The sequence below is a fragment of the Lepisosteus oculatus genome, chromosome 14 (genome assembly GCF_040954835.1).
Source record: "Lepisosteus oculatus isolate fLepOcu1 chromosome 14, fLepOcu1.hap2, whole genome shotgun sequence".
Taxonomy (NCBI): Eukaryota; Metazoa; Chordata; class Actinopteri; order Semionotiformes; family Lepisosteidae; genus Lepisosteus; species Lepisosteus oculatus.
In genome coordinates, this window is record NC_090709.1 from 53,459,156 (window position 1) to 53,479,706 (window position 20,551).

The 20,551-nt window shown below is 44.7% G+C and overlaps 1 protein-coding gene and 1 non-coding gene across 3 annotated transcripts in view; one reads left to right on the plus strand and one right to left on the minus strand.

Moving 5' to 3' along the window:
• LOC138243075 (uncharacterized) overlaps window positions 1-20,551 on the plus strand; it is a 114,137-nt gene that overhangs the window by 43,775 nt on the left and 49,811 nt on the right. The gene's annotated exons all lie outside the window — the stretch shown is intronic.
• Window positions 3,046-3,156, minus strand: trnal-caa (transfer RNA leucine (anticodon CAA)). Its single transcript has 2 exons — window positions 3,119-3,156; window positions 3,046-3,091 (listed from the first exon to the last, which is right to left on the minus strand). It is a non-coding gene; the product is annotated as a tRNA-Leu (tRNA).

The following is a 20,551-nucleotide window of genomic DNA, read 5'->3' on the forward strand; positions in this document are numbered from 1 at the left end:
TTTATTAGCCCTATACAATTTCTTGCATTAGGAATGCATCTTTTCACATACCCCAGCTTTTCTCCATGGAGACACAGACACACAGACACGGAGAGAAGCTTGGGGTCAGAGTGCAGGGTCAGCCATTGTATGGCGCCCCTGGAGCAGTTGGGGTGAAGGGCCTTGCTCAGGGGCCCAACGGAGTAGGATTCCTCTGCCAGCCACGGGATTTGAACCGGCAACCTTCCAGTCACAGGCGCAGATCCCTAGCCACAGAGCCACCGTTTAATATGATCTCTCGAGAAAGAAAAGGAGTCAATTTCCGCCTGGAAAGATTGATGCTCCATCAAACATTTTGTAATATCTCCGGAAGTTTATACAGTAGAATCCTGGTATGTGGCTTAAATTCAAGGTAAACAAGACTAAGGAAACGAGTTGGAAACGATGTCGATCTGGGATTTAAATCACCCGGAACATTTCACTACATCGGACAGTATGTGCCAGAGAGCATCTCCTGACATCAGTTGGTAGAGCGGAGGACTGTAGTGGAAACAAGAGGGAATCCTTAGGTTGCTGGTTTGACACCGGTTCGAAGGAAGGTGCCCTTTGTGTATTTCATTCAAACAGTTAAAATAGCCGATCTTTTTCCACTCAGACTTTGATCACAAGCTCAATAAACGACGAAGCAGAGGCTCTTGTTCTGAATTCAGCTCACGTTTGATTGTCTTGTTTTGGCCAAGATCTGATCTTTGAATTCAGGGAATACTCTGTCTGCTTTGTACAGTAATTCAAAAGTAGATACAAATGTCACTTTTTTATTGTAGATATAAAGGTGTTCTCTGTTTTCAAAGGATAGGTACTTAATTGGCTTTATGATTTGGTTTTGAGTTTGTATCGTTGTATTATTAAGTTTGTGCTTTTTGTGTTTTTAACATTTTGTGAACTTATTTTTGAAACAAATGCTTACAAAAGCAGACATGGCACACATCTGTTTATACCAGCGGTGAATTGTATATTTTTATTAAGTAGAAGCTACTGCGCACTTCTGGGAGTATAACAGGTTCGATATAAAGTGGCAAAAATATAAAAGGGGAAAATACCCCAGACTGGGTGTAAAGGCCTCGTTGTGACTGTTGTTTTATTGTTGAATACGGCATACTGTGCACGAAATGTTGCAGAAACACAATCTGATAGTTAAATAATTAGTATGAGGCCACGGATCCAAATATTAATTGCTGATTTTTTTAAGTGATATCTTCCTATCCTCTGGTAGAAGTAACACGATGTGAGCAATTGTTTTTTGTTCTTTTTTTTCACGTTGCGATCCAAAAAGCCTCAGATGCACAGTCTGACAGCAACCAAACCAGAATGGATTCTGCTGGGAGCCGGACTGAGCTCATTCTTGCTCCCTGTGCTGAAAACAGAATTAGCTCTTCCTCGAACATCGTCTACAGCTGCTGGATGGTGCTCTACGTCCTGCTGCTCCAGCAATTATTTGGACGAAAGACAGATCACTTGTGCGCTTTTAACCTTCTCGCAGCTACAGGCGAGACTGAAGCTGGCGATATAAAGGCACGCGCTGGTACACCTTCTCGAACTTTCACAATCGCGATAAACATTTTTTTAAGACCTTTGAAAAACTAGATATAGATATAGATAAAACTAGATAAAAAACATGAGCTTTATCGGTTTTTACATTAATCGATTTTGAATCAAATTTGATCTTTTTACATTGCATTTTACGTTGAAATGTAGCATGCATACCTAATCCACCAACGGACAGAGCAATATTTTACGTTGCCTTCCAGAGCTTCCAACGTTTGATGGATTTGTATGGGTGTCTGTATGATACCACTACAGCACTGGCGTAGGTGCAAAATCCACTTTCACAAGACTTTTTCAGTGTCTTCTCTCTCAAATGGACCGAAGCACAGGAGCCAATATAAGAGAAAACGACAGATGTTTAAACAGAGTATGTCCCAATGTCTGCGACAACGCATTGTGATTTTGTATAAACGCAAATGGTTTATCATTTAAAAGCCAACATCATTCTTTTTATCCCTGGCGCTAATACGCTACCATACATGCGAGCTGTTGTGTGAAAGAAAATTCATATGTGCGTAGGAAGGCAGAATAAAATCCAGAACTGTGTTGGTGACATCGATAAACAGGGCTCATGTTCACATCAAAACTTTACTGTATAAAAGGTTAATATTCGTAAATATATATTTTTTTTAATTATGCAAGGTGTCTGTTAAACCATTCATGAAGGATTTTTAGACAATAAAACACACCATTATATGAGAACATATATTTACTATATCTGCATTTAACTCACTTTTTAACAATATCAATTTCAAGGCCGATATAAATTGCTGCCCTGCTTTTTTGTCATAAATACACAAGCTTGTTATGTCTTGTGTCAGAAATAAACTGCATGAAATTTGCTAAAGCAACAGATCTTCCTGCTTTAGTTAAGGTTTGGTTATTGTGGGGGTTTAGCGCTTGTATCTCTCTTCTCTTACTAAACACTATCTACTGTAAAGTATATAAATAGAAGCTAAAATGCAGCTAAAATACTTCAGTAAGGCCGAGCAGATAGGAAAGTTTAATAAAAATGTTCTATGATCTATGTTCTAGTTGCCCATATTTTTTTAACTCTCTGTTCGAGCTCTGATTTAATCCTCTCGGCTCCTGCCGCTGTCACCGGGAGAGTGGCTGCATTCCATAGGGCTACAGGCTGATTTCACAATGCCACATTTAATGAAATACAGGGGAAACCGCAAGGAAAACAATATGTTTTAATACATCTTCTTCTGGATTTATATTTCGGTCTTTCACCTTTGAATGCATACCTTGACCGTAAATCTTTACTCGATTACAGGCACCCCAAACAGTTCTTAAGGGAGAAATCGAAGCCTATTTGACTTTCTGCTAATCACATTGAAGTGTTCACGAAGCATTTCCCTGCCCATCATGTGCCCGCAAGCCTGTTTCTCCGTTTTCTTCTTTCTGTCGTTGTCAGCGAGCACAAGAAGACAGGAAAAATGCAAGAGAGGGAAAAGCTGTCAGGAGTGGGATTTGAACCCACGCCTCTATTCAGAGACCAGAACACCCAAGCAATGGAAAGACAGGAGTCCTTGAGTCTGGCGCCTTAGACCACTCGGCCATCCTGACGAGTTGCATAAGTTGGTGTGTTAAAAGCACCAGTAGTTCACAAAACTGAGAAATGCTTTGCTGGAGAAGCGCCACGTTGCCTAATGTTGCCTAAACGGATCGCGGAAATCAAATATTCGGATCGATTTAGAGTGTGCTTTACAGCCTTTGTGTAATATTTTAAATTGTTTTTAAAAAGTGTGTACTGTGTACTACGTTTAGGACTAGTTAGTGTGGTAGAATATGGAGATCATCTCCAGCTCTGAGCTCAACTGCAACAACAAGTTGTGCTGAACAAAGTCAGAGTTCATCTGAACCTTTGCTCAGTGTGGTGCTCAGGACTCAGGAGTATTGTTGTGGTTGTAATTAGCACGAACTGCAGGGGCTCTGAATCAGAACATTTCAATTTATCTGTTCAGTAAGTTAAAATGCAGGACATGTTAAAATCAGATTATCACTGTGTCTCTGTCCCGTTTGTATATAACCGAATGTTTAAAAGATACCAGTAAGGACACACAACTACTAATGCGGTACTTATTGGAAATAGTCCCAAAACAAGTACGTCCGGCAGCTGGTAGACCCCTGTAATAATTTTGCAGTGACACTTTGAAGATTTACGCTCTATTTAAATATTAATTTACTAAATTTCAGTTCTCTTTTCTCACACTCCCTGGCATAACTGAACTCTCACTCTCGCATACTAAAGGCTTTACATTCATTAGCTGTAATACAGATTCTAATAAAGACAGAATGAAACTGTTTGTTTTGTGTCTCATGGTGATCCTCTTCTCGATCCAAATGAAATGTTTAATATGATCTCTCGAGAAAGAAAAGGAGTCAATTTCCGCCTGGAAAGATTGATGCTCCATCAAACATTTTGTAATATCTCCGGAAGTTTATACAGTAGAATCCTGGTATGTGGCTTAAATTCAAGGTAAACAAGACTAAGGAAACGAGTTGGAAACGATGTCGATCTGGGATTTAAATCACCCGGAACATTTCACTACATCGGACAGTATGTGCCAGAGAGCATCTCCTGACATCAGTTGGTAGAGCGGAGGACTGTAGTGGAAACAAGAGGGAATCCTTAGGTTGCTGGTTTGACACCGGTTCGAAGGAAGGTGCCCTTTGTGTATTTCATTCAAACAGTTAAAATAGCCGATCTTTTTCCACTCAGACTTTGATCACAAGCTCAATAAACGACGAAGCAGAGGCTCTTGTTCTGAATTCAGCTCACGTCTGATTGTCTTGTTTTGGCCAAGATCTGATCTTTGAATTCAGGGAATACTCTGTCTGCTTTGTACAGTAATTCAAAAGTAGATACAAATGTCACTTTTTTATTGTAGATATAAAGGTGTTCTCTGTTTTCAAAGGATAGGTACTTAATTGGCTTTATGATTTGGTTTTGATTTTGTATCGTTGTATTATTAAGTTTGTGCTTTGTGTGTTTTTAACATATTGTGAACTTATTTTTGAAACAAATGCTTACAAAAGCAGACATGGCACACATCTGTTTATACCAGCGGTGAATTGTATATTTTTATTAAGTAGAAGCTACTGCGCACTTCTGGGAGTATAACAGTGTAGCGGCGAGGCTTAATAATAAGGCAGAATTAAGTGTTTCTGAGCTTTCCCAAATTAGGCCTCATTTCTCTGTTCATCTCTGTGGTGCAGCCACAGAGAAACCATTCATGCAAGGTGATTTAAGGTCCAAGGACAGCTCCCAAAGGGGGATGCACTTAGCTAAGCCTGGCTATCATGATCAATGGTCACCCATTGGCGCCTATCTGTCTAGGGAGTGCCAGTTGGACATCTGGACTGCATTACTAAGTGTCAGGACTAAGTGACTCATATCTCACCTTGATCAACCAATCAGGGACTGGTAGGGCCGAGTAACCCTCGTGGGACTCTGATGCCCATGGAACTTTCAGCCAATCAATGAGCTGAAGTTCCTCCAGGTAAAAACAGGCAACACAGAGAGCCTGTGAGATTCAGATTCAGATTCAGATTCAACAATTCTAAAGGGAATTCAAAGGAGAATTCCAGGGCAGGACGGCCCAGGAGCAGAAGGCTCCCAAGGGCAGGACATTCTCGCAGCGCGCCTCCTGACCATCCTGAGACTCAGCCCGGACAACCACGGAACGGCCAGTGTGTCCGAGTGCCAGAACTTTCCTTTGTTCTAAGAGTCTAGAGTGGAGGTTACCAGAGAGTAACCAGCAGCAGGCCTCGTGAACAGGTCGGAACTGTGGACAGCTGAATTACTATTCAGAACAATCTCTTCATCAGGAACGAACCGGTCCTCTTCCTGACTTGCTGGGACCCACAGTCATCTTTTCTCCTGTGCACAAACTTTGCTAGTTAAAGCCAACAGTGAGCATCAGCAGCGCACCGTCGCAAGCCGCACAGCACAGCCTGGCACAGAGCCAGAGAGCGCGGATTGGACAGCAACAGCCTGCAACTGTTTCTTTGTGCCCGCAGGAGATCTGAATCCCCAGAGATTGGATGAGTATTCAACTTCAATGCATTACAGCTCGAGAATTCAATTGTTATCCAAACCAGTTGATATCAATTTAATTCCTAAGAGTTATGTACTTGTTTGAGTATCTAATGTAGAAGTTGTAACCAAGTTCACTTTACGAAACGGTCTTAATGAATGATATACTGAACGTATGTCCTCTTGATATGTGTAACACTTTGTAACTGATTGAATATATAACTTTTGTATTCTGATAACCCTCTCGATAAGATCTGTTAGGTTTATATGCATATTCTATGTATAAATAAATGTATCCTCGTGTATTAGTACCTGTGTGTGCGCGTTGTTTGAGTTATGTCGCATGGTTGGATTCTAAAGCCATCAAAAGAATCAACTTTGTGATTTACTGCTACAATTAATAATTGTCTCAGTAAATGCCCAAACCCTACAGAACTGGTGCCTTCAGAGAGCCACTATGATTACATATTTGGCGTCCCTGAACCGGCATAATCTACATTTATTTGGCGTCCCTGGGTGGGCGTGGCAAGACTGAAATGAGTCAACCAAGCGAATAATTCATATAAAACGCCGCGGGTTTCATACACGACAATACAGTGTGCTGAAAGCCGAAAGGAAAAAAAGTTCCCCTTGCTCTTTAAGCAGTGCTTGATTGTTTTGTGATCTTTTGCAATCTACCGGGTTGATTGCATACTTGATCTTGTGGTTTTCTGTGGTAAAACTGTGATTTCGTACTTAAACGTAATACTCTTTAAGTCTAACGATGGTTGCAAAAAGGTCTGAATTCGAGTCGCTATTAAGCACTCTCTCTAGCAGCGACAGGTCTGACCACGATCTCTTCCATATCTCCGTCAGCGGAGAAGCTAGGAGAATAGATCTCCATTCTCTGAGAGAGCTAGCGAAGGACATAGAGAGATTTGACCCCGCAGTGTCAGAGAATAATATCGAGAGTTATATTCAAGACCTCAGGTATAACCTGCAGTACCTGCCAAACGCCACAGAACAGGAGAAAGTGTTTCTGGTCAGGAAAACTACCAGCAGAGCTGTACATGAGTGGATGGCTAGGCAGATGAAAGAAGTCTGTAATGACTTTGAGCAGCTTTGTCAAGCACTTATCGAAGAATACAGTGCGTTTATTGACCCGACTGCTGCGATAGCCGCCGCTCTTAACATTAAGCACGAGAGAGCAGAGTCCCCTCGCGAATATTACGAGAGACTTAGACGAACTTATTTTGCAGGGCGAAATGATGAGGGTTGCGAAGAGAACACACATTTCAAGGGTTTATTCATTGCGAATCTCCACCCGTCAGTCAGAAAGATGATCTTAATGCATACAGATGCACAGACCATGAAAATGACTGATATCAAGAGATTCGTGCAGAAAGCCTGGGAGTATGATGTCCAAAGTCGCTCTGAGCAAAAAGTTGCTAAAGCGACTGCGTTCGCCGTCAGAGCCAGCAGGGTTAATTCCCCCCTGCTCGAAGGAGCACAGGCTCCTGAGCTGGCTAAGCCCCGTTCCAAAGCACTCACACAGGACCGCACCCAGCGTCCTAAGTGCCATGAGAACACCGGGGGAGGGAAAGGGCTAGAAAAAGCTGAACAAAAGGATTCAGTAGCCGCCCGCCTGGCCAGGCTTGAACAAGCTTTATTAGGACAGGGACAACCGTTCCCCAAGGCTGCCGGAAGCGTGAATGAGCTGATACTCTCCACTGGAGGAGGCGGAGACCCGCCCCCTCTCCCTCCCCCAGTCTATCTGATTGAGCGGAAGGGTTCCTGCCTGGATAAGGTCAGCCACTCCCAAGTGAGTGCTGACTCCACCCCTGAAGTCACAGAGCAGGCAGTAAAACGCAGAGGAAAAGCAAGAAGCTTTTACCTCAAGGCTGCCATGGGAGATGTCTTACCCAGTGAGACACTGATTGACACTGAGGTTGAAAGGTGTTTGATGTCACACGGCAAGCTCAAACGGGTAGAAAAAGAAAAGGGCATGCGACTCAGAGAGGAACCTTTGGTGGATCACCAGAAAGGCAAAGTGTGGAAAAAGGTCAAGGCTCCTAAGCCTTCTGTACAGAAGGAAAGGGGGGCCAAGAGGCAGACTGTGCTCACACAGTGCCCACCGAACACAGAAGCCTATGTGAAGATTCCTTCCGTTCCCTCTGGACAAGAAATAAAAATATTTCCTTGTTCCCCAGATATACAGGGAAGTCGTGTCCCGGCTGAGGTCACAACAGCCTCCCTGCCACAGGAGCGGTGCTCCGAGCAGCCGCCTGATCCACCAGGTAAAGCACACCCCTTCTACATCCCTAAAGAGGAGCAGATCTCCCCACATGGCGATGAGAAGGAGCTTTCCCTGTGCACCCTGGCACCCAAGAGGGTTCAGGAACACCACCCCGCAGTGGTGGAAGGGATCCAGATGGCAGGAGACCAGGTTGGTGATGTAGCCCTCACCCTTAGCCCTGAGAGGTCCTCTATTAGTGAGGATCTGCTTGAGCAGCTGTCACAGGGCCACCGCCAGGTGCCACTGGTGCAACATTCACAGGTTAGACAGGAGGTCCAGCTGGACGCTGAGACTACTGCGCTGTGGACACACCTGATCCCAGATGCCGATTCCCTCTGCTGTGACCCAGGGAACCTGCAGTCAGGTAACAGTATTTCTCACAACTACCAGGTAGTGAGTGAGACTGACCTGATTGTTCCTGCCTCAACGGCAGGGTTGCCAACACACCCAGTCCCCCAGAAGGGACAGGGAATGAAAGCCGAGACGGTTTTCTTACAGCCACCAGCTTAGTCTGTCAGTCTGAGTCTGACCAACAGTGGTTCAGCCAGACTGGAGCTGGATGGTAAAGTCACCCGCCTGCCAGTGCAGGACATCGCAAAGAGGGGTGTCAGAATCCCCGCCTGCACTGACATGGGCCTGGTGAGTGATAGTGAGTTCAAAGACAGTGAACTAGCTATCTCACTGCTGGGGCAGCTCCCTGAAGCCCTAGCGAGGGAAGGGGGGAGCGAGCAGGTGTCCTACACCTACCCACAGCGAACGATTGTAAACATGCCGATAGAGGGATTCCTCAATCAGGAAGTGTGCAGGGTGGAACTGAACAGTGAGAATGGGGTACCAATCCCAGATCACTCAGGTGCTCCAGATGACCACTCAGCCGAGGGTCAGGCATGCTCCACCGCTGCACCACTCCCTGCAGGGTTCCTAGAGCACAGGCATGAACAAATCGAAAAAGCAGATGCCCTGGAAACGGAGGAGCAGCATCAGCCGCTGCGTCAGATCTCCCCAGATTTCCAGGATGTTGGTGCCCAAGATGCCACAGGGCATACTGAGAAAGACACCATGTACATGCTGCGCCAGCTTAGAAAGGCAACAGTCACTCAGAAGGAGATGACTGGGATCAGCCACCCGAAAAGACTTTTGGGAGGACTGATTGCTGCCACCACTGTTGTGCATTTGCTACTGGCACTCTCACCCTGACTGCCCCAAGAAGGCAGGTGTCAGAGATGCCAGAGGGTAGTGACAGACTGTATCAACAGCAGCAAAAGTTGGAAAGCTTAGGGAAAACCCTACAGGCAACTTCCTATGCAACAGGGTTAAATCTTATTCCCCAAACAGTGGACATGATTGTTGGTGTTATACAGTGGGTTTATGCTTGTGTGCAACAGGCCAGAATGTTGACACAAGACCTGTTAAGGGAGTTTAGTGCCACTGTAGCCAGTCTAGCCATGGCACAATTCCCAACCCACTTGATTCCACTCTTCTCAGTAGAGGAGTATGTGACATTAACCCCATCGCTCATAGCTCACCCAGAAGGCAATCCAAGATTGAATTTGGTTCCAAATCTTGAGATGGGTATGGCTACCAAAGCTATCCATTGGCTGTGTCTAAACAATTCACCAATGAAGGGTGTAAAGCTACAAATGGGCAGAGGGAGGTTAATGAACCCCATGAAGAGCAGGTGGGAAGTAAATGGCTGGTCAGCACACCACATTTAACTGACACTATGACTTGTGATGGGCAAGATACAGCTACCGCAATGCAGCTACCTAATCAAACAGTTTCCCTGCAAGTTCCCGAGGAGGCCATAGTACAGCATGGTAACTTAACATTGTACGGTCTGGAACCAGACAATAAGACCAAACTTGAGGTCTAAGATGCCTTCAGGTGCCACACTATTCAATTGGATAGAAATCCAAGAAACAGTAAGCCCTGAAGAGGTACAGGTAGTTAGTTTGCTTTAATGGAACAAACCTCCAAACCACCCTAGCAGATACCCAACACAGGTGTTGTGGTTTATCGGGGGCTGGGAACAGGAACTGTTGTTATTGTAACACTACTGCCAGGTAGCTGGATCATGACTGACAGTGTACTCTGAATGATGTACTCTCACATCAAGATGTACTCTGGGTAGCATGAATGAGTCAAAGGTAGCATTTTAAAAAGAAAGGAAGTGACTTCTCCCCAAATATCTACCACAGAGGTATCAGATATTGACAGTGAACTTCCTGATGTGTAATTCCTAGACTTAGATAATGTCTCCTACCATGTTTATACATACTCCAGATGTTATTCATCCTGTTTGTACCCAATGCTGGTTCCGGTATGAATTCTCGAGGAGTAATGTAGACATTTAAGATTAATGTTCTAATGGCAAGGGACATCACTTAACTCTGTTTTGTTTTGAAGGCAACAACGCCTCAGGACCTCGTGACCTTCAAAAAGGGGGGATATGTAGCGGCGAGGTTTAATAATAAGGCAGAATTAAGTGTTTCTGAGCTTTCCCAAATTAGGCCTCATTTCTCTGTTCATCTCTGTGGTGCAGCCACAGAGAAACCATTCATGCAAGGTGATTTAAGGTCCAAGGACAGCTCCCAAAGGGGGATGCACTTAGCTAAGCCTGGCTATCATGATCAATGGTCACCCATTGGCGCCTATCTGTCTAGGGAGTGCCAGTTGGACATCTGGACTGCATTACTAAGTGTCAGGACTAAGTGACTCATATCTCACCTTGATCAACCAATCAGGGACTGGTAGGGCCGAGTAACCCTCGTGGGACTCTGATGCCCATGGAACTTTCAGCCAATCAATGAGCTGAAGTTCCTCCAGGTAAAAACAGGCAACACAGAGAGCCTGTGAGATTCAGATTCAGATTCAGATTCAACAATTCTAAAGGGAATTCAAAGGAGAATTCCAGGGCAGGACGGCCCAGGAGCAGAAGGCTCCCAAGGGCAGGACATTCTCGCAGCGCGCCTCCTGACCATCCTGAGACTCAGCCCGGACAACCACGGAACGGCCAGTGTGTCCGAGTGCCAGAACTTTCCTTTGTTCTAAGAGTCTAGAGTGGAGGTTACCAGAGAGTAACCAGCAGCAGGCCTCGTGAACAGGTCGGAACTGTGGACAGCTGAATTACTATTCAGAACAATCTCTTCATCAGGAACGAACCGGTCCTCTTCCTGACTTGCTGGGACCCACAGTCATCTTTTCTCCTGTGCACAAACTTTGCTAGTTAAAGCCAACAGTGAGCATCAGCAGCGCACCGTCGCAAGCCGCACAGCACAGCCTGGCACAGAGCCAGAGAGCGCGGATTGGACAGCAACAGCCTGCAACTGTTTCTTTGTGCCCGCAGGAGATCTGAATCCCCAGAGATTGGATGAGTATTCAACTTCAATGCATTACAGCTCGAGAATTCAATTGTTATCCAAACCAGTTGATATCAATTTAATTCCTAAGAGTTATGTACTTGTTTGAGTATCTAATGTAGAAGTTGTAACCAAGTTCACTTTACGAAACGGTCTTAATGAATGATATACTGAACGTATGTCCTCTTGATATGTGTAACACTTTGTAACTGATTGAATATATAACTTTTGTATTCTGATAACCCTCTCGATAAGATCTGTTAGGTTTATATGCATATTCTATGTATAAATAAATGTATCCTCGTGTATTAGTACCTGTGTGTGCGCGTTGTTTGAGTTATGTCGCATGGTTGGATTCTAAAGCCATCAAAAGAATCAACTTTGTGATTTACTGCTACAATTAATAATTGTCTCAGTAAATGCCCAAACCCTACAGAACTGGTGCCTTCAGAGAGCCACTATGATTACATATTTGGCGTCCCTGAACCGGCATAATCTACAACAGGTTCGATATAAAGTGGCAAAAATATAAAAGGGGAAAATACCCCAGACTGGGTGTAAAGGCCTCGTTGTGACTGTTGTTTTATTGTTGAATACGGCATACTGTGCACGAAATGTTGCAGAAACACAATCTGATAGTTAAATAATTAGTATGAGGCCACGGATCCAAATATTAATTGCTGATTTTTTTAAGTGATATCTTCCTATCCTCTGGTAGAAGTAACACGATGTGAGCAATTGTTTTTTGTTCTTTTTTTTCACGTTGCGATCCAAAAAGCCTCAGATGCACAGTCTGACAGCAACCAAACCAGAATGGATTCTGCTGGGAGCCGGACTGAGCTCATTCTTGCTCCCTGTGCTGAAAACAGAATTAGCTCTTCCTCGAACATCGTCTACAGCTGCTGGATGGTGCTCTACGTCCTGCTGCTCCAGCAATTATTTGGACGAAAGACAGATCACTTGTGCGCTTTTAACCTTCTCGCAGCTACAGGCGAGACTGAAGCTGGCGATATAAAGGCACGCGCTGGTACACCTTCTCGAACTTTCACAATCGCGATAAACATTTTTTTAAGACCTTTGAAAAACTAGATATAGATATAGATAAAACTAGATAAAAAACATGAGCTTTATCGGTTTTTACATTAATCGATTTTGAATCAAATTTGATCTTTTTACATTGCATTTTACGTTGAAATGTAGCATGCATACCTAATCCACCAACGGACAGAGCAATATTTTACGTTGCCTTCCAGAGCTTCCAACGTTTGATGGATTTGTATGGGTGTCTGTATGATACCACTACAGCACTGGCGTAGGTGCAAAATCCACTTTCACAAGACTTTTTCAGTGTCTTCTCTCTCAAATGGACCGAAGCACAGGAGCCAATATAAGAGAAAACGACAGATGTTTAAACAGAGTATGTCCCAATGTCTGCGACAACGCATTGTGATTTTGTATAAACGCAAATGGTTTATCATTTAAAAGCCAACATCATTCTTTTTATCCCTGGCGCTAATACGCTACCATACATGCGAGCTGTTGTGTGAAAGAAAATTCATATGTGCGTAGGAAGGCAGAATAAAATCCAGAACTGTGTTGGTGACATCGATAAACAGGGCTCATGTTCACAACAAAACTTTACTGTATAAAAGGTTAATATTCGTAAATATATATTTTTTTTAATTATGCAAGGTGTCTGTTAAACCATTCACCAATTATGCAAGGTGTCTGTTAAACCAGGATTTTTAGACAAAAAAACACACCATTATATGAAAACATATATTTACTATATCTGCATTTAACTCACTTTTTAACAATATCAATTTCAAGGCCGATATAAATTGCTGCCCTGCTTTTTTGTCATAAATACACAAGCTTGTTATGTCTTGTGTCAGAAATAAACTGCATGAAATTTGCTAAAGCAACAAAGAGTAAGCGCCACAAAGAAGACAGAGATTTGCGTTTATAGTGCAATATTATCTGGAGCCTTTAAAATTACTTTAAATGCAATTTGTTTTTCTCTGTGGCTCTAAGGCTTTGTCATCTACTGTAGTTATTCAGGAGAACATTATGTTAATCGTATGGATGAAACGTTTAATATATTCAGGTGGGTAGCTACGTCAGCATGCGTATCTGCAAAGGAACAAGTACTACTGTAGGTTTATTCCATGCTGAAAAGAGAAGAGAGAAAACAAACCTGAAGAAGGTTTCACAGCTGAAACGTTGTGTTTTCTCTCTTCTCTTTTCAGCATGGAATAAACCTATTACTTGTTCCTTTTATATATTGTTCGGTTTGACTCAAAATGCTTTACTACTACAAGAGAGAATTATAGTATGTAGGATGAGACAAATTTATGAATTCTTGGAAGAAAATGTTTTTTCTTGGCATTCGAAATGAATCGAAACTTTAGCGCGACACACAAACCCTTTGTCTTTTTTAAAGATATAATATTTTTAAACAGACAGTATAGAAAACGTTTTTTTTTACTAAGCAATTTTGGCCAGGGGCGATGTATTACTAGTAGTGGCGCTAGGGTCACTATGGTGCAGTTGAGCACCGTAAGATTAGGGCCAGTGACGTAATGTATAACGCATCTGACTTCGAAACAGAAGATTGTAGGTTTGACTCCTGCCTGGCTCATGTTGCTTTTTTAACACGGTATTGTCTGAAGATCAGCTCCTGTTCTGAGCTCAATAGCAATGCAAAACTGTGCGTAACAAAGCTGGCGAGCAGCTGAACTTGTGCTCAGTAGTCAGTACGGTGCTGAGGGTTCAGTACTGGCGGTGTTCTAATTAGCACGAACTGCAATGGCTCTGAATCTGACCATTTCTATGGAAGCCCGTTTCCGCCAGGGAGTAAAAATAAAAACGCGCTATGGTATCTCAGAATTCCGACTAAGTAACTGAGAATTGCGACTTAAAAACTCAGAACTTTCCGACTTTATATCTCACATTTGGGACTTCAAAATAACCCATATTTCATTGTCTGTCCTTTTGTTATTGTAACGGATTCGGGTTCCAGGGCTTGTGCCCTCACTGCTCCCACCCTAGTTCGCGCCTCACTGCATTGGCTCGAACCCAGGCCTTGCCTGCTGAGCTAAAGAAGAGTTTTTTTTTTAAAGTAAAAAATGACATACAATGGAAATATTTAAAAAGTTTCAGCTTTTATAATTGTGAATTCTCGTGGATGTGAAGTGTCTATTTATGTATCTTGTTTCATATTGTCTTCGTTTTTGTATTTCTGGTGTTTAAATAAAAAAAAAAATTAAAAGCCCACCGTCCACTATTCCATCCGTGTACTATGGAAGCCTCACTACCGGAAATGGGATTCCATAAAAATTAGTGTAATTAATTTGATTTTTATCAGGTCACTGTACAAGACAAGTCTTCAGGCTTATAGATCCTATGATCTTGTACGATTCATCAATATAGTGTAACAGAACGGCCAACATACAATTTGTAGTTCAGGTGGATAGCTGCGTCAGCATGCGTAGGCTGCAAAGGAACAAGTAATAGGTTTATTCCATGCTGAAAAAAAGAAGAAATAAAATATGTTTTGGCCGAAACGTACCAGTAAACTTTACACTAACAATACCAGCCAACGATACATTATCATTTCACACCGGTTCTACAGGAATCTACAGCAGAGCCCGATAATTCCCCATTTTCTTAATTCTACATCACAGGACTGTTAAAGGTCTATTTGAAGGCATCAATTCGTATTCTTAAACCAGATGAACGCCTGGAATAAGTTAATATTACTTATACATAGTCGTGCTACAATACTCCAGTTGAAGGCACGCTTCTAGCTTTGTGGTACTCTGGTGCGTCACAAATTTACGTTTGAATTTCTGTGGATGAACTACTATAGGTGTACCCTCGCTCACTTTCTTTAGCGACAGTCGTTGCTCTTCATGTGAGTGATGTATTTGCCTGTTTTTCAGTTCACTTCCCTGCAAGGAATATTTACCTCAGAGCTCTCTTTCACAGACTGCAGGTGCTATGTTTGTTAACAGGTGTTATAGTGATGACATCTTTCTTTATGATCAGGACAGGAGCTGCAAGTCCACTGTGTTGTGGCTGCAGTACAATTTTAGCTTATTAGTATAATACTTTTTAACAGCGACAGATTCTTAAGATCACGAGGTGTTTACGATATTATTTCAGTATTAAGCTGTTACTACATTCGGAACTGTCCCATAGCATTCAGTGTTCCATCAGTTTGGCACTAAACTGCTTAGTCTATTGCAGGAATTGTACTTAGTCCTGTCCTGTAGTGTCCTCTAGAGAGCAGCAGCTGTTTCCTTGGGCTCATTGCAATTGGGAACATTGTGATAACTGAGCAGGGGACTAAAGTCAGCAGACGAGCGAGTTGCAAATCGGTATTAATCTGGTGTACAGAGCTGCATGCTAATCTCTGGATCATCTCCAGTTAATGTGATGCTGTTCTTACCTTGCAATTGACCCAATCTGACTACTGGCACCAACAACTCTGTTAGTACAAATAAACTTCTTGTGTACCTACCGTGATACATAAGTTTGGTGGAGAGGTTTGGCAGCCCATATTCAGTCAAAGGTGTGTGTGCAGATCACTGTGATATACAGGCATCAACAAACTGACATACAATATTAAATGTTTAACTGATAAAACCCAAATGAACCAAACCTGAATAAATTAGTGGTGGAAAGAAGTCTTTTTATATAGCAAAAGGTCTCTGAGCCTTTGGTAAGAACGATGGGTATATAACCCATTGTCCTCAATATTAAAAATGAATCCTTGAGCACTGCTGTTGTACCAACGGTCCTCAAAAGTGCTGCCATTACCCCCGTCCCATAAAAGCCTAACATTACCCTTGCTTGCATAAACTGTAGAACGTGCCTTCACATTTCAGTTGCAGTTTAATCTATTATCACCCTACTCCCCACTTCATAACCTTCGCTCTTCTAATTCTGGTCTCCTAACTGTCCCCCAAGCCCGTCTACACTGTATGGGTGACAGGGCCTTCTCCTGTTATGCCCCCACGCTCTGCCCAAGGATAGCAGAGTCACCTTCCCTAAACTCCTTCAAATTCAGACTCAACACCTTGTTCTGTAGAAGAGCCTTTACTGAACTGGTTCCATTCTTTACCCCTCTGCTTCTACTTTCCTTAGTACCACCATCCATGGTCTCCTCTGTCTATTGGAATTGTTTTATCCTGTGTATTCTTATTGTAATTCTGTCAAGTGCTTTGCGAAGCCACCTTTGGAACCATTATATAAAATAGTTTATCCTAAATCCTTGAAGCTTTAATAGGGCAGTGCAGTAGGGCTAAAGATTAGCTGTTAGTGGGCCAGCAGGATTTGTGCAAGTTATAGGTAGTCACAAAGGAAGACTAGGATTCACTTGTTATTCATGACTGGGACACTGAAACAGGGGAGAGGCTTTGTGTAGTAAGCATTCAGTCTCAATCTACACAGTCTGTGCTGCTGGTAGAGGTGGTTGTAAACACCTGTCTTCCTAGTCAAGTACTGGGATCTCCAGTCTCAATCCTAATACTTCTCATGACTGTCCAATACCACTACTGTGAAACCAACACCCATAAGATAAGACCTCCGAGATTCTAACTACACCATTATTCACTGATGTTTGTGCACCAGTATTGTTCCTTTGCTAAGGAAGGGAAGGCCTACTTTATACCAAGCCCCTGTTGACAATCCCTTCCTTGTGTTTCTTTTAGTCAGTTTGTGCAGCCTAGAATAGGACACCAGATCTCACTCTTACTGGGCACTACAGTAGCAACTCACACTCCATAAGCACTACCCCTCTCGGAAACAGGAGGATTTCCAGTATATTGAACACCTCTGTCTCTCCCCCAGTAAAAAAAGTCACAATGACCTGCCCAAGGAATAGTGCGGCCATCTTCCCCAAGTACAACACTTTATTACTCCAGACATTTTCAGTCCTCATTGGCAGCAATACGGGAAGCATTCTTGAAAGGGTAACCCCCACAAATACTTCCATTGATTAATGGGTCTCACTTCCCTTGAATTCCTCCACCCCATTCAAACCTATAAACCATAAAGAAACAAGGGCAGACAGAAGGGTCTTCCACAGGTTTGAGATGTTGCCATTACAAGGCAAGTGGAGGCAGGAGAGTCACAAGGGCCAGGCTGGAGCCTTCATTCAGGCACCTGGGGAGGAAGAAGGAGAACAATCCAGCTGAACTGCAGGACACCCACCCCTACAGGAGCTCCTCCTGCCAGACCCTACCGGTCCACTGGCCAACATCTCCAAAGTCCTCTGCTCCCTCCACATCCTCACTGGTGCTCTCTGCATCTTCACTGGAGCTCTGAGGGTCTCCCTCCTCATCCTCAGTCCAGTCAGCTCCCACATCCAGAGGAGCTTCTACTGGTGCCACAGCCACCCGACTGCTGGTCACCAGGCTCCTGGTACCTGTGGACAAGCAACACCCAGGAGTGAGGGATCCGCTATACCCAGAGTCCCACAGTGATGCTACTCATCTAAACAGCCCCTTTGTCCAGCATGGGATCATTCCTCAGTTGTCCAAGCATGGTTGTCTCCTGGGCAGAGATGCATCCACAAGGGATAGAGAACCAGACCCACCTTCATTCCGACTGCCAGCACACCTGGAATCACAGCAGGCACAGACCTCATGGTCACCATACAGCTCCTCCCACCTGGAGGAAAGGTTTACAGGTGAGGCCTAAACCTGGCATGTCCCAGAGCACCCTCAGCAGGCTCCTTGCAGAAGTACCTCTTAGCCTCCCTGTTGTAGGTGCAGGACTTGGTCCCTGGTGTTGCTTTAGCAGGAGCCACAGCCATGACACAGTGCATGTACAGCTCACTCACTTCATGCTGCAAGAGGGAAGGTCACAGCATTAAGGGATCAAGGCCAATAGAGGGACAAAGAAGGACCTTCTGCCATCAGTGAAGGCAAGCTGGCAGCTCTAGGAACTACAGCTGCCACAGTCTGGTTCACATCTAGATCATGGATGGAAAAGCAGACAATGGATCAGTAGAGCAAGAAGGCTGAGCAGCCTTTGAGAGCAGTACCTTCCTGGACAGCTTCTTCTGGAAGAGGAAGGCATCAATTGTGAAGCGGAGCACATCCTTCTGCTTGGAGGGGACAAACCTGGACAGGCAGCCATCTGCCTTGCTGTCCACCATGCACCTGGGGACAAGGACAAGGATGAACCCCTGCAGGCTCTCAGGGCTCCTGCCCACCTCCCCTCCCAGAAGGGGCCGTACCCCAAGTTGTCGATCACGGGGAAACGGGGCTGGGAGTGCTGGTCTGGTTTCTCAGTTACGCAACACAAGTGGATGTACAGCCTCTGCTCCGCTGTGGCAAAGTAGGCAGTGGCCTGGAAGTACATGGGCTGACCCAGGAAGTACTCATCCTTGGGAGAGAGCCGGACCCAGTGGGCTGGAGAGAGAGGCAGCATTACACCTGCACACAGCACCCCCTGCAGGCAGGTGGAGGCACTCGCTCAAGGAGCTTACAGTTGGTGGTGAGCAGGACAAAGCTGTGCTTGTTCTTCAGGTCCTTGAAGGTCCTTCTCCAGGCCCACGTGGGGACAACCTTGTAGGAGTAGGGGAACCTGCAGGACAGAGGGGATGAGGGGCTTCTGGACACTTTCCCAGCGGCTTCTCAGCAGCAGCAGAGCCCTGCCTACCTGTTGTAGGAGCACTTGACAGGCACAGAGAAGGGAATGAAGCGATGCACAGGTGCACTGGAGGAGGGCGGGGCATAGCGGAGAGTGTTGGAGTACACCAGGCAGCCCTGGACAACCTGCAAAGTCAGAGGAAGGGATATTCCCAGGAAAGGCAACCCCGATACTGGCCCTACAGCTCACATCGATACACTGCCTGTAGATGAAGAGCCGCTTACCGATCGCTCGGTGCCGCACTCGTGAAGCCCGTAGATGAAGTAGAAGTAACTGCGTGTGGTTCGGCTGACGCTGCAGTTGCCCAAGGTCACCTCCGATGGCCGACAGCTGAAGCCGAACAGGAGCCGACTGACACTTGCGTACATCCTGCTGGAGTCGCACCACACAGCCACTCCTCAGGTGCCCCCGATGGCCGGGCGAGCCGGCTGCCGCCCTCGCTGGGGAGGAAACAGGACGCTCTTGATGTAGGCGGGTAAGGGGCGGCTGCCGGCTTCGGGCTTCATCTTCTCCTTGAAGAAGTAGGGCGAGTACGCGTCTCTGGACACGGGAAGGCGGCGAAAGTCGGGAGCCAAGGACTGCGAGTCGTTCTCGCTTGCAGACAGGTCTTCGGAGGGCGCATCTGCCAGGTTCAAGTCCTCTAACTGGGCTGCGTCTTCAGGAGCCGGGAGGTCGGCCTGGAGCGCCAATTCCCGAGAGTCCCAGCCAGCCGGCCCGGCGGAAACCAGTGCGGGGAGCCCGGCCCCTGTGCACAGGCACAGCATAAAGAGAAACGAGCGCATCGCCAAATTAACGTCCCGCTCAATTGCTACAGGAGTAAAATAAGTAAACCACAAAACTGTGTTGAAGCAAGAAAGCATAAAGTGTGAACGCGGTGACTAGGTTTTTATACTGGCAGGACCTGTTACCGCACACCTGGTCACACAATCAACACAATCAATTACATACAGAGACCCGGATTGTTCTCAGCGTCTAATTAGAACCTGATTCCAGTCTGAGGCGGGACTCCGTGAAGCCGCCTGAACATTTTCCCGTGTGTATCTGACCTCAGTGGAGGAGTTCCACGCAATTTCGACAGAATTAAATCACCCACACGTGTAAAATTTGCTCAGATTAATTTATTGTTCAATTAGTTTCTAATTTCCGTGGAAAGTGTGTTAAACTCGCTGTCAGACAGAGTACGGAACATGCGACACGTCCGTCCACACTTTCTTTTATCGAGGGGGCTGTTCTATCAACACGTACCGCAATGAAAATAATTTTACTATTTTTCACGTGTAATTCCATGTCATATTAAAATGTGTAATACAAGCATCTCTTTGCTTCCCAGTAAAGAAATACTGATCAGCTATTGACATGATCTGATAATTTGTCTGATTTTCCAGAGATTGCTTTTGCTTCGCAGCACCGAGAACCTATGGAAGCCCGTTTCCGCCAGGGAGTAAAAAAAACGCACTATGGTATCTCAGAATTGTGACTTAGAATCATAGAATTGCGACCTAAAAACTCAGAATTTTGACTTTATCTCTCACATTTGCGACTTCGAAAAGCCCATATTTCATTGTCTGACCTTTTGTTATTGTAACGAATTCGGGTTCTAGGGCTTGTGCCCTCGCCGCTCCC